This window comes from Pelodiscus sinensis, chromosome 1 (assembly GCF_052426305.1).
Source record: "Pelodiscus sinensis isolate ZL-2025 chromosome 1, ASM5242630v1, whole genome shotgun sequence".
Lineage (NCBI taxonomy): Eukaryota > Metazoa > Chordata > Testudines > Trionychidae > Pelodiscus > Pelodiscus sinensis.
Window position 1 is genome coordinate 147170615 of NC_143052.1, and position 11464 is coordinate 147182078.

The window sequence follows — 11464 nt, forward strand, 5'->3', positions numbered from 1 at the left end:
CCCCCCTAAGGAGCAAGTGCTCCATTCCCTGGATGCTAGACATGCGCTAGCCTTTTATATTGATAGGACTAAACCCTTTCGCAAGTCCACACAATTGTTTATTGCTGTCACTGACAGAATGAAAGGGTTCCCCATATCGACCCAGAGGTTGTCCAATTGGGTTGCAGGGTGTATCAGGGAGTGTTATGCCCTGGACGGGAAGGTCCTATCCCGGATTACAGCACATTCCATCAGGGTGCAGGCGTCCTCTGTAGCTTTTGGGACGCAGGTTCCAATCACTGAAATCTGCAGGGCGGTCACGTGGTCGTTGGTCCATACCTTTACGGCGCACTATGCACTGACACAGCAGGCCAAGGAGGACACAGGACTGGGCTCTGCAGTCCTCAGTTCTGTATTGTAAATATTTTTGTTTTTACCTGTACCACATTGTACTTTTCTACAGTTCTCTGTGTTCGTGTAGTTGAATAAATTTGTTTGGATTGTTCAACTTTCGTGGACTACTCTTTCTGAGTGCTCCGACTCCTCCTCCTTGAAGTGGGATTGGCTTGGAAGTCACCTAATTCGAATGGACATGAGCAACCACTCGAAGAAGAAAAAACGGTTACGTAACTGTTGTTCTTCGAGATGTGTTGCTCATGTCCATTCGATTCCCCCCCACCTTCCCTTCGTCGGAGCATCCGGCAAGAAGGAACTGAAGTGGGGGAGCGCCGGCAGGGGTACTTATGCCCCGCCATGGCGGCACCATTCCAGGGGGCGCCCTGCCGGCGCTACAGGTACCGCTAGGGAAAACACTCCGGAAGACGCAGTGCACGCGGTGCGCACACCTAATTCAAATGGACATGAGCAACACATCTCGAAGAACAATTACAGGTAAGTAACCGTTCTTTTCCAATGCTAGCTACAAAAGTGCATGTGAATGGCTAGTTTCACTTTCAGATGACAATGTAAATAAGAAGCCATCAGCATTATCTCCCCTAAATGTAAACAAACTTGTTTGTCTTAACGATTGGTTGAACAAGAAGTAACACAGAGGACTTGTAAAACATTAGCACCTACATTGTTTTGGTTTTCAGTATATGTAATTTAAAAAAAAATCTATATTTTGTAAGTTACACTTTTACCATGAAGAGACTGCATTATAGTACTTGTATGAGGTGAATTGAAAAATACTGTATATTTTGTTTATCATTTCTAGTGCAAATATTTGTAATAAAAATATAAAATAAGCAGTAAACGCTTTGTATTCTGTGTTGTAATTGAAGTCAATATATTTGAAAATGTAGAAAAAATACGATTCAAACTGCAATTAATTCTTTTTAGTTAATCACGAGTTAACTGATTAATCAACTGCCTTAATTATCCTTGTGTGTGAGGGAAGTTGTTTCTCTGGTTCTCTTTTTTTAGAAAGCTGAATGTATACAGTGGGGGGAAATCCCTTATTGCAGATTTTACATTTCAAAACAATTGTGTCAATTAGGAAACACTATGCAGCAAAAGCCAGGTATTCCACATCTCAAATATTTATCACATTTTAATGGCTTGTTTCACACACTGGCAAATTTGAAGACTGAGGTGCATAACCGATACTTTTAGCAATTTAGTAAGGGGTCAAGGCCTTCAGGCTGGGTGTCTGGACTATTTTATTCTTCCTGAAGTAGAGTGGGTGTCTCATGAAGGAGTACTGTTGCCTTGAGTCAATATGGATCCCACTGTGATGCCAGAGGGCACTATGGTTTCAGAGAATTAGATGGCATCACAGGGAAATGCTTTCCATTCAGAATCGTACTGCACACAATATCTCCTCACAGGGCTATTGTGCACTGTTCTGTCTAGTGTCATCTTGCAGATGAGATATAAAATCAAAGTCCTCACTCACCCCTTAAGAATACAAAAGTTCTCTTGGCACTTATTGACTATTTGTATTCAGAAAATATTCTGTCTTGACCAGCTTCAAAATTATGTAGTTGTATCTCTCTCCCATCTAAAAATTTTCCTATAGTTTCAAGTTGGATGTAGGATTGTTTGGTGTCCCCTCCTATAGATTGCTGCGTAATAGCAATCCTGCGGGAGCTGTCCATCGGTAGTGAATGGCAATATTTGTTTGTACAACCTTTAAAACACCTTTGCAATGAGAAGGTACTACGTAAATTAAAGATATTACTAGGAGCCCATGTTGTGGACTAAATAATCTACCATTGATTGTATGGTGACTGTAGAGAGTTGTTGCATGAAAATTAACTGGACAGTAAGGGTAGCGATTGGTGGAGTTGCCTCTGATAACACCGTGGTCTAGGACTTCTCATGGCCTTATACCAGTTTTATGTAGAGCTATATCCCAAAGTTAAAATAGTTTAGAACTTAAATACCTAATGGCAACAGATAGCAAAGCCACATGATATTTGTGATATTCTAGACAAAAATAAACCCTCAATTTACAGCTGTTTCCGCTGCTTTACACTAGCTCAACCACCCTTCTGGGCTTCAGACTGACACCCAGAGTTACAATCCTGCACTCTCATGTGGAATAAGAAAATGAAATCTATTGCACAGGTATGGCCATTGGGACAGTTATCTAGATTGTTATTTATAAATAATTCCTTTTCACATTTCATGTCATTTCTCACCTGTGTACAGGTCCTATTCTTTATGGACAACCCCAGCCTCTTGCATATTATATTGCAAATAGATCGTCCATTCCTCAAGTCAGCATGTATATTTTCTACGGGTACTATTTCTTGTTTTTCTCTCTGAAATTACATATAGCTGATGATAGTGGAGATTATAGCCACCTTGGGAAAGAAACACATTTCATGGTTCTGGCAATCAGTCACCAGAAGTGTTTCTTACACATGTATACAATTCATTCTTTCCCACATGCCACAAAAGAAGCTACTCCAGGGGTTGATTTAGCATACATCTGTACAGCAAATCCAAAAATGCATACAAAACACCATGGCAGTAGGTCTCAGAGGTAGGGTCAAGTAACTTGGACTCATGGGCTATGTCTAGACTGGCATGATTTTCCGGAAATGCTTTTAACGGAAAAGTTTTCTGTTAAAAGCATTTTTGGAACAGAGCATCTAGATTGGCACGGACACTTTACCACAAAAGCACTTTTTGCGGAAAAGCGTCCGTGGCCAATCTAGACGCGATTTTGCGCAAAAAAGCCCCAATTGCCATTTTCGCGATCGGGGCTTTTTGGCAGAAAACAAGTCTCAGCTGTCTACACTGGGACTTTTGCCTGAACGGGAGCAGCATAGTATTTCCGCAAAAAGCACTGATTTCTTACAGTAGGAAGTCAGTGTTTTTGCGGAAATTCAAACGGCCAGTGTAGACAGCTGGCAAGTTTTTCCAGAAAGTGGCTGATTTTCTGGAAAAACTGGCCAGTCTAGACACAGCCATGGGGTTTACTCTAGGGAACTAAAATTAATAGTCCAGTGTAGACATTCTTCCTCAGAGTGAAGCATAGGTGCAGGAACTAGGGGAGCTGTGGGTATGGCAGCACCCCATGGCTTAAAGTGGTTTCCATTATATAAAGGATTTACAGTTGGGTTCAATGTCTGTTTCCCCACTATACACATTATTTCAGCACCCCTGGGCTGGAACACAGGATCTGAGACCTGAGGTGAGGGAGCGGGGGAGAGAGTGGGCTTAGACACCATATCTCCAACCCAGGTGTTGCACTGCTAATTTTAGTTGACCTGGGTTCTGTGACTCGCTACCATGGGTTTGGGGTTTTTGTTTGTTTCCTTTTGCTGTGTAGACATACCATTAATGGTCTGAGCATCATGTTTAATCCAGAATCCCTAAAAACCAGATTCTGGCAAGGTTAGCTCTGCTTCCAAGCTAGATTAATTTATGGATATTCAGTTTCTGCATTGGGATCTTTGGGATGATATTAAAAAGAAAGAATTAAGAATTCTTTTCTGCTCTGCAGGGATATTCAAGGTTAAAAAAAACCACTTATTTATATGAAAAAGGTTGGCTCAAATGACCTAAAATTTCCCCTCCGCTCACTGCTGTGCTCCATGGTTTGGCTACCACCTTCCAACACCGGAAGTGGCTGCATTTCTGTCATATGTGAACTGATTGCCCTGTATGTCTAATTTGTAATGGTTATTTTGGGATGAAAGGCACCCTAATGACAAGTTCCAGTTATAGTACACCCATGACAGAAACCCTCATGTTGCCCTCTCTAATGAGTGGGTGGGTGACACTGATGCAAGTTGAATGAAGTGTTCAATATCATCGGTTAAACAGCTGTATCTGCTTTGTGTGATGCAAGTAGGTGTTTTCCTGTATGTATTTTATCTCATTCATAAATATATGAACACTGAATGTATGTTGTTGCATTTGACAGTCTAATTGACCCATTTTTATTAATTGGCTGAGAGTTGTACATAAAACATTACCTCTCACATAAGTAGCTTTTAATGAATCCAGTCATTAATCTTAAGTAGCTACTCTGTTCTAGTTTCCTCCAAGGCATTAGTTCACACAGCTTCTACTCTAGAGTCATCATCAAGCAACTAAGTCCCGTAAGATCAGCTTCTTTGTTGAACTGTGGCAGGATCCTACTTCACAAGGTACTCCATGGAAAATGGCGGGGGGGATATTTGGCCCAAATGCTCTTTTACTTCACCCTAGGCAGCTATCTTAAGTTGACCTCAGGTTGCTCTTGAAAGATTATAGCCTGCTGGGAACAATTATACATGAGGCAGTCAGGGCCTTTTAATTCTAACTTCTATTGCTACATTGAAATCACCCTTTAACGTAAAACATATTTACAATCCCTTAGTGTCATGCTGCAGAAAGACCATTTTTACTAATTTTCATTCACCTCTGTCAACAGGCAGCATAAAAATGCAATGAATGCTCAGTCATACACCTGTATTACATATGGATATATATCCAGAAAACATCCTGAGATTATTTCTAGCTCAGTCACCAGTTTGCTGTATAACCTTTTGCAAGTAACTCTCACTTTGGGCTTTAGTTTCTCCCCCCAACCTCACCTACCCCCAAATCTGTACAATAGGCCACTTACTTTACTGGGGTTTTAAGAGACTGTTCCTTAACAGGCAAAAGAATACAGCTCACAAAGTGGCCCATGTTTAGGTTTGTGCATATGTGTTGATAGACACTGAATCCCATCTAATTCCATGGAAAACACAAGGAGCGGACACCCCTACGTACCTCCCTGAATGATGAAACTTGTTCCACCCTGTCTCTGGCACACACAAGGAAGCAGAGCCAGGACTCCACCTCTTTCCTAGCTTTATCACTGTAAGTCTCTAAAGGCACAAGGAGGGAATAGTTCTCTTCTGTGAGCAAGGGCTGCTATTATGTCTAGCCCTTGCTAAGGAGGATAAGGAGGTGGCAGAGAAGTCTCTTGGCACCTCTCTCCTCAGCTATCTAGGATTCTTAGTGCTTTGAGAGCCTCTGAAGAAGAGGCCATAATTATTGCAACAGGTACACATACAACAGGAAGTAGTCAATATTTTCAAGTGTGAGTGCCTAAAGTTAGGCATACAAGAGGACTGGTTTTCAGACTTTCCCCAGTTTATTTCAGTGATGGCTACCAGTGTACAGCAGAGTTGAAAATCAGGCCACTTATTTAAATGCCCAGCTACAGACAGCCATGCATAAAAGCTTCAGTCTATTTCTAGCAGGCAGAAAAGAAGAAAAGAAACACTCAGCCCAATATGATTTGTTTAAAAATCTATGAACTGGTGCAAATAGAAGAATCCATTTTCTGCCTATTTTTCTCCACCACCATTCAATGGGCCTTTTACAAGGTATCTGAGATTAGTTGAGCACTCAGCCTAGCTCTTAACATACTGCAGAGAATTCAGACATAAGCCCTGAACAACAAGGTCAAAAGAAAGAAAGCAGTGGAGTAAAACAGAAGTTCCAGCTACTACAGCAATCAATTTAAGATAAGCCAAAGGGCCTAATTTGAATTGTTCAAATTACTAAATTCTCTATATTTACTCCATGAACATTCAAAGTGTGGCCAGATAGCAAAACAATAATATTGCAATATAGTGAAGTCAACTCACTGCTACAGCACCTCCTGCTGGTCACACCAGGAACTAGCTCTGACCATTGAGTGCACCACCTTCTGGCAGGTGTCTCACCCATCATTGCTCCACTCCACTGTCTCCACCCTCTGGCTTTGGACCCATGTCATTCCCTAGACTGCAATGTCCTCTTCAGGGCAGTGCCCAGCACTCTGTTCTCACCCTCTTCCAGGGGTATAAGCAGCCCTCAGTCTCACACCTACCACTGTAGCTAACTGCAGCCCCAAAGCCTAGCCGCTTGCCTGAGGGCAAGTTAAAGTCTTGATAGGCTATGCTTCAGTGTGGCAAGGTGCAGTACAAGGAGCAAGAGGGGACCCAGGCCCACCCACTGTTCTGGGTCCCAACCCAGACACCTGCTGGTGGCAGCCTTGTCCTACCCTCCTTCACTCCCCTTAATTATCCTTATTCGCTGGGCCACTTCCCCATTACCCTTATACCTTCATAGCCCTTGTATCAAGGCCATAGCCTGGGAGGTAACAGCCTGGAGCCTCTCTCCAGCTCCTCTGAGCCTGCCCAGCACTGTTCTCTCTAGGCTCCCTACTTGGCCAGAACAAGAGTGACCTCCTTTCAGTCCTGCAGCCTTTTATGGGGCCCAGCCTGGCCTTGATTGCCTAACTGCTCCCCATACTAATGGGCCAGCATTGCACAAGCCTCCTCTGACTTGTCTGTAACCCTCTCCTTGCTGGAGTGGGCTTCAGCACCACTATACAACAATGTAATATTATCTACAAATACTCAAAACTTAAAGAAATCCATAACTGAAGAACAGTACCTTAGATACTGATACTTCTTTATTCTTATCTTTTGAATGGGTATAGCTAGGCTGTAAAAAGTGTTAACTTCCCACATACAGACCTCCAGCCACCTGAGTCTTCTGCGATTACCAAAGTAATTATGACAGTTATAAAGGTAATTAGTGTGATTTGTGTTTTTCCCTAGTAGGAATTAGACTAAACCCAACAATTCATTTAATCTAGTTGGGTCATCTGCAACCTTCAATTACTGCTGATCTGAGCTCTTGCCTTGCTGCTGTAGCCTCTGAACCTGATTTGCTCACAAAAACTCTCCAGCATGTAAATCACTCCCAACTATGCCTGGCTACATTGACTCTGACTGACTTATCTTCTTGCTATGAGGTACTCAAACTCCCTACCTCTGGTCAAGACCCCACTCCCACTCCACCTCTTCTCCCAAACCCCTGCCCCACCAAATGTCTGTCTTCTCTGGTTTTTTAAGCATTCGGGACTTATGCCTGAGAGAGACACCTGAACTCCTAAAGGGAAGCAGCAGTGCCCATGGTCAGGGGCAGAAGCATAGGCATCTAGGCACTTCTTACTGAAAAAAAAATAGACGCTAAGTGAGATTAGGCAATAACAGGTCTCAGCAGGAGTTTTGGGGATCCCAGCAGAATGCTAGAACTAGGATTTTATGTCAGGTTAGTTTACTATGTGTTCACTTCAGTTAAGAACACATCTTCTTTTCCTCAGTGAAGACAAGGCCTAAGTTCTAGATTCACAGAAGTACTCTCATACCTAACCCCCAGCTTTAGACACCTATACCCAGTCTTAGATACCTAAGACTGGGATTTAGGCACTAGAGTACTTTTGTGAATCCAGAACTTAGTAGGGTTGCCAGGTGTCCAGTTTTGAACCAGACAGTCCAGTATTTGAGCTTTCTGTTCGGGAAACAAATTGAGAAAATGTAAATGAGGAAATATAAATGTCCGGTATTTTCTAAATAAGATGTAATGTAGATTGTGATGTAATGTCAAGTGTGTCCGGTATTTTTGTTGTAACCATCTGGCAACCCTAGAACTTAGGCCTTGTCTTCATTGAGGAAAAAATGATGTCTTTTTAACTGGAGTGAACACATAGTAAACTAACCCGAGGTAAAATCCTACCAAAGACAAGGCAGTAGTTATTTCACCTTGGCCTTTATCTCTGTTTATACCAAAATGAATAAATACATAGATAAGTGTGACTCAGGAAGTCTCTGAACTGTGGAGGAAGTTAGTAGGCGGAAGTTAGAAAGCTTTGCTACTACGGCCTGAGAAACAATTAGTAATAGATGTGAGTATTTTGATGACAAGTGTTTTTCAAACACTTTCCCTTCTCTCACCTTGATTATAAAGTTTAAAGATCCAATTTTCTGCCACCTACACATACACACAATTAAAATCATAATGTGCAATAAAAATGCTTTCACAGCTGGTTCAGAAATTTCTTAGTGTTGCTATTATCAGGAGAAGGCTCTTCACTTTGACTTATTGTACTGCCATTTACCATGATGCACTCAGATCAAAGTCATGCCACAGGCTGGTGTATTTTGTCGTCATAGAAACTGTTAGTTCCCCTGTTCTTGCCTCTGTCTTGCTTTTTTTTCTGTTTCTCTCCACTGTCCTGTGAATTGCTCAGATCATAGGTGAATGTCAGCAGAATCACAGAGAGAAAAGTCACCCCATCCTCCTTATTCACTAGCATACTCCCATCCTATTAGCTGAAGTGAGCCAGAGAAGCAGAAGCAACACATCACAGCTGATACCAAGAAACACAATTTAAAGGTTGAGGGGAGGGGCAGGGCCATGACTGACCCACATCAAACCTGTGGCTCTAGAACAGATGTTTGAAAACTGGGGGGCACAGAGGAATGTTTGTGGGGGAAGCAGTGTTGATCTGAACAACTCAGTCTTTGTGTTCTTTTAATGTGGGTAGAATAGGAATTCACAAATGTGTTAGGACATATGACCACTGCTGAAAAAGGGTAATGCAGTTTTACCAAGGGACGAGAGGTTTTACCTAAAATCATAAAGCAAGGCTAAGGCATAGAACTCAGATTGCCCGCCACCATTCTAACCAATAAACCATGACTCCTCACTCTGTTTTAAAGATTGTTTTACACTATGCAGGTGTCAAGAAGCAAATGTCACCATATGAGTGTTAGATAATCAAGGATCAAGGCTGAAAGGATGAGGAGGAAAAAATTGCACAAGAACTTTTAAAATAATAGTTTCTCAAATTTCTAAAGAAAAGTGAGCAAATGTGTCATATTTTTCTGTGTATTGCAAAAATGTAGCTTCAACTTAACTACGCATAGACTAGCATCTCTGTATTTCACGGATTCAAAGGTATACCACCTTTGGGAGGTAGGACATTTTAAGTTTTTGGAACTATTTTGGAAAGTTTCAGAACTGTTAGGAAAGTTTCTGAATTTCATCCCACTTCTCCTAATGATAGTCTATCAAAATAATTCCTCTCACTCCAGTGTGTTTATATCCTCAAGTACTTGTAGTCAGTTATCCAATTCCCCCTTAGGATCAAACCCCAAAATCATTTGCTGCCAATACTCATATTAAAGTTACAGGGAGTTTTCTTGTGTGAGGACTGTAGAAACAGGCCCTCAGTCATTGTTTCTCCATACTTCAGTATTTTGTGCATATTTAGCTCTTTTACTCTTTTCTACTAGTCGATCATTACATCTCTCTATTACAGTAATTTGTTGGTGTTCTGTGAACTCTCTCCAACTTGTCTACTACAAAGCAGAGAAAAGGTAAGTGGAAATGCAGTGCTGATTTCTGGGAGCAGACATTTCTCTGGAATTCATTAGCTGCCATCTTGCAGTGATTTCAGTGTTGAACATTTCAAAGAACTCATGTGGAGAATACCTCTTGTGCTAGTGTTTAATAGTCACCATTTCCATATGGATCATTCATTGCTGGAAGGTTTATTCTAGTGCTAGTACCAGATTGTACTATACTTATTTCTATTGTGGTCTCCACGAAACTATTAAACAAGAAAAACAAGAGAAATTAATCTTGGGTGGAAGTGGGGGTTCTTGGTAAAATAAATTCTGGATAATAAAATCAAATACCAAAGACAAATATATTAGAGGAACATTAACATTTAGATAGAAAACAATACTTTTGCCAAAACAGACACACATGAAAGTGATTGCATCTCCTCTGACTTCTGAGCACTAGTCAGCCTAAAGCAAGTAATTAATGATACACCTCATTGTGCCTGGGTGTTGGAGGTACGTTTTATCTGCAACTGAATATTTCTTTTGCTTTCACTTGAGTTCTTGCAGCATTTCAAGAGTAAATACTAATTTGCCCATTCTTAGCTCTTTTCTTGCAAATATAACAGACTCCTATCCTCTGCACAGAGGGGGACCTGTAACATACAAGTAGGTTACATTCTTCCTTGGAGTCATTACCCCATTAAGATAGCCTAAAGCAGCTCCACATGAGGTTTCTGCAGATGCAAGCCATTATTGCTACAAGTGCAGTTTACATTCAGTTCATGTTCAGAGGGTTTTCCTAAAATTAGAAATGCATTTCAAAGGAATTGAAAATGAAAGTTTCACAATTTAATTAAGAATCTCCTTTTTATAACTTTCAGGTTAATTGTTACTCCAGCTTATTCTCTTCCTTGCTCATCCCAACACATCACTGGCTGCCTCTCCCACAGACTGGGATAGCCTCCCTTTCTTTCCTGACTCTTCCTCTGTTTGCAGATTTCAGAGAAAGCGTCTCTTCTCCCTCTTCTGATAAGCCTTTCAAGTCATCAATCTGTGTTATCTTCATTACTGCTTAACTCTAAAGAGCATTTCAGGATACAGTTTTTTTAATCAAGGCCATGGAACAAAATGTGGTTGTATGATAGCCACAATGGAGATGATTCCACCACCTCTTATGGCAACTTCTACTGACAAATCGTTCTTAGATTTAAAGGCCAGATACTCAGTTGATTGTAAATTCATTAAACTCTGTTGACTTCAGAATCTGGCCCATTTTGTTTTCCCCAATTATTTAACCGACTCTGCTTGCTGTAGCTTAAACTCATTCCACCCTGATCTTTTTAGAGATATGTGTAACTTATCTATCAGGTGCCAATGGCAGCAGCAAGGGCAAGGTTCAATGGATCAAGGGGTCACTTCCTAAAATAAAAATAAAAACTAGGGTTTGAGCCCATATCCAGAGTCATTCTCTTATTTCTGGCTCTGGAAAATCAATACATAATCTCCTTGCTCACCTTTTTGAGTGGATGCTTTGCCACTTGTAAGCAAGCACTCAAGATGTCCTTGGGAACAAGGAATCACAAGGAACCACCAACCAAACAAAAGAAATGTAACTGTGTGTGGGTGAATGTGTTATATTTATTTTTTCTTGGTTTCTCATATGGATCTAAAATGTACCTACAGCAGTGTGCAGAACCAAAGCAGTATAACCCTGACACAGGAATGTTGGAATATGCAAAAAAGAATAGAGGTCTGAGATAGTGATAAGCAGTTCAGCCACAATACGCATTACCCTTGAACATGCTCTTTCCCTTCATTTTTGCATCCTAGAAAAATAGATAAGCATGCAGCTGCTTTTCTTTGTT

General features: G+C 41.1%; 1 long non-coding RNA gene across 2 annotated transcripts in view; it reads left to right on the forward strand.

The window, feature by feature from the left end:
- LOC112547422 (uncharacterized) overlaps positions 1–11464 on the forward strand; it is a 46890-nt gene that overhangs the window by 30745 nt on the left and 4681 nt on the right. The window lies entirely within an intron of this gene.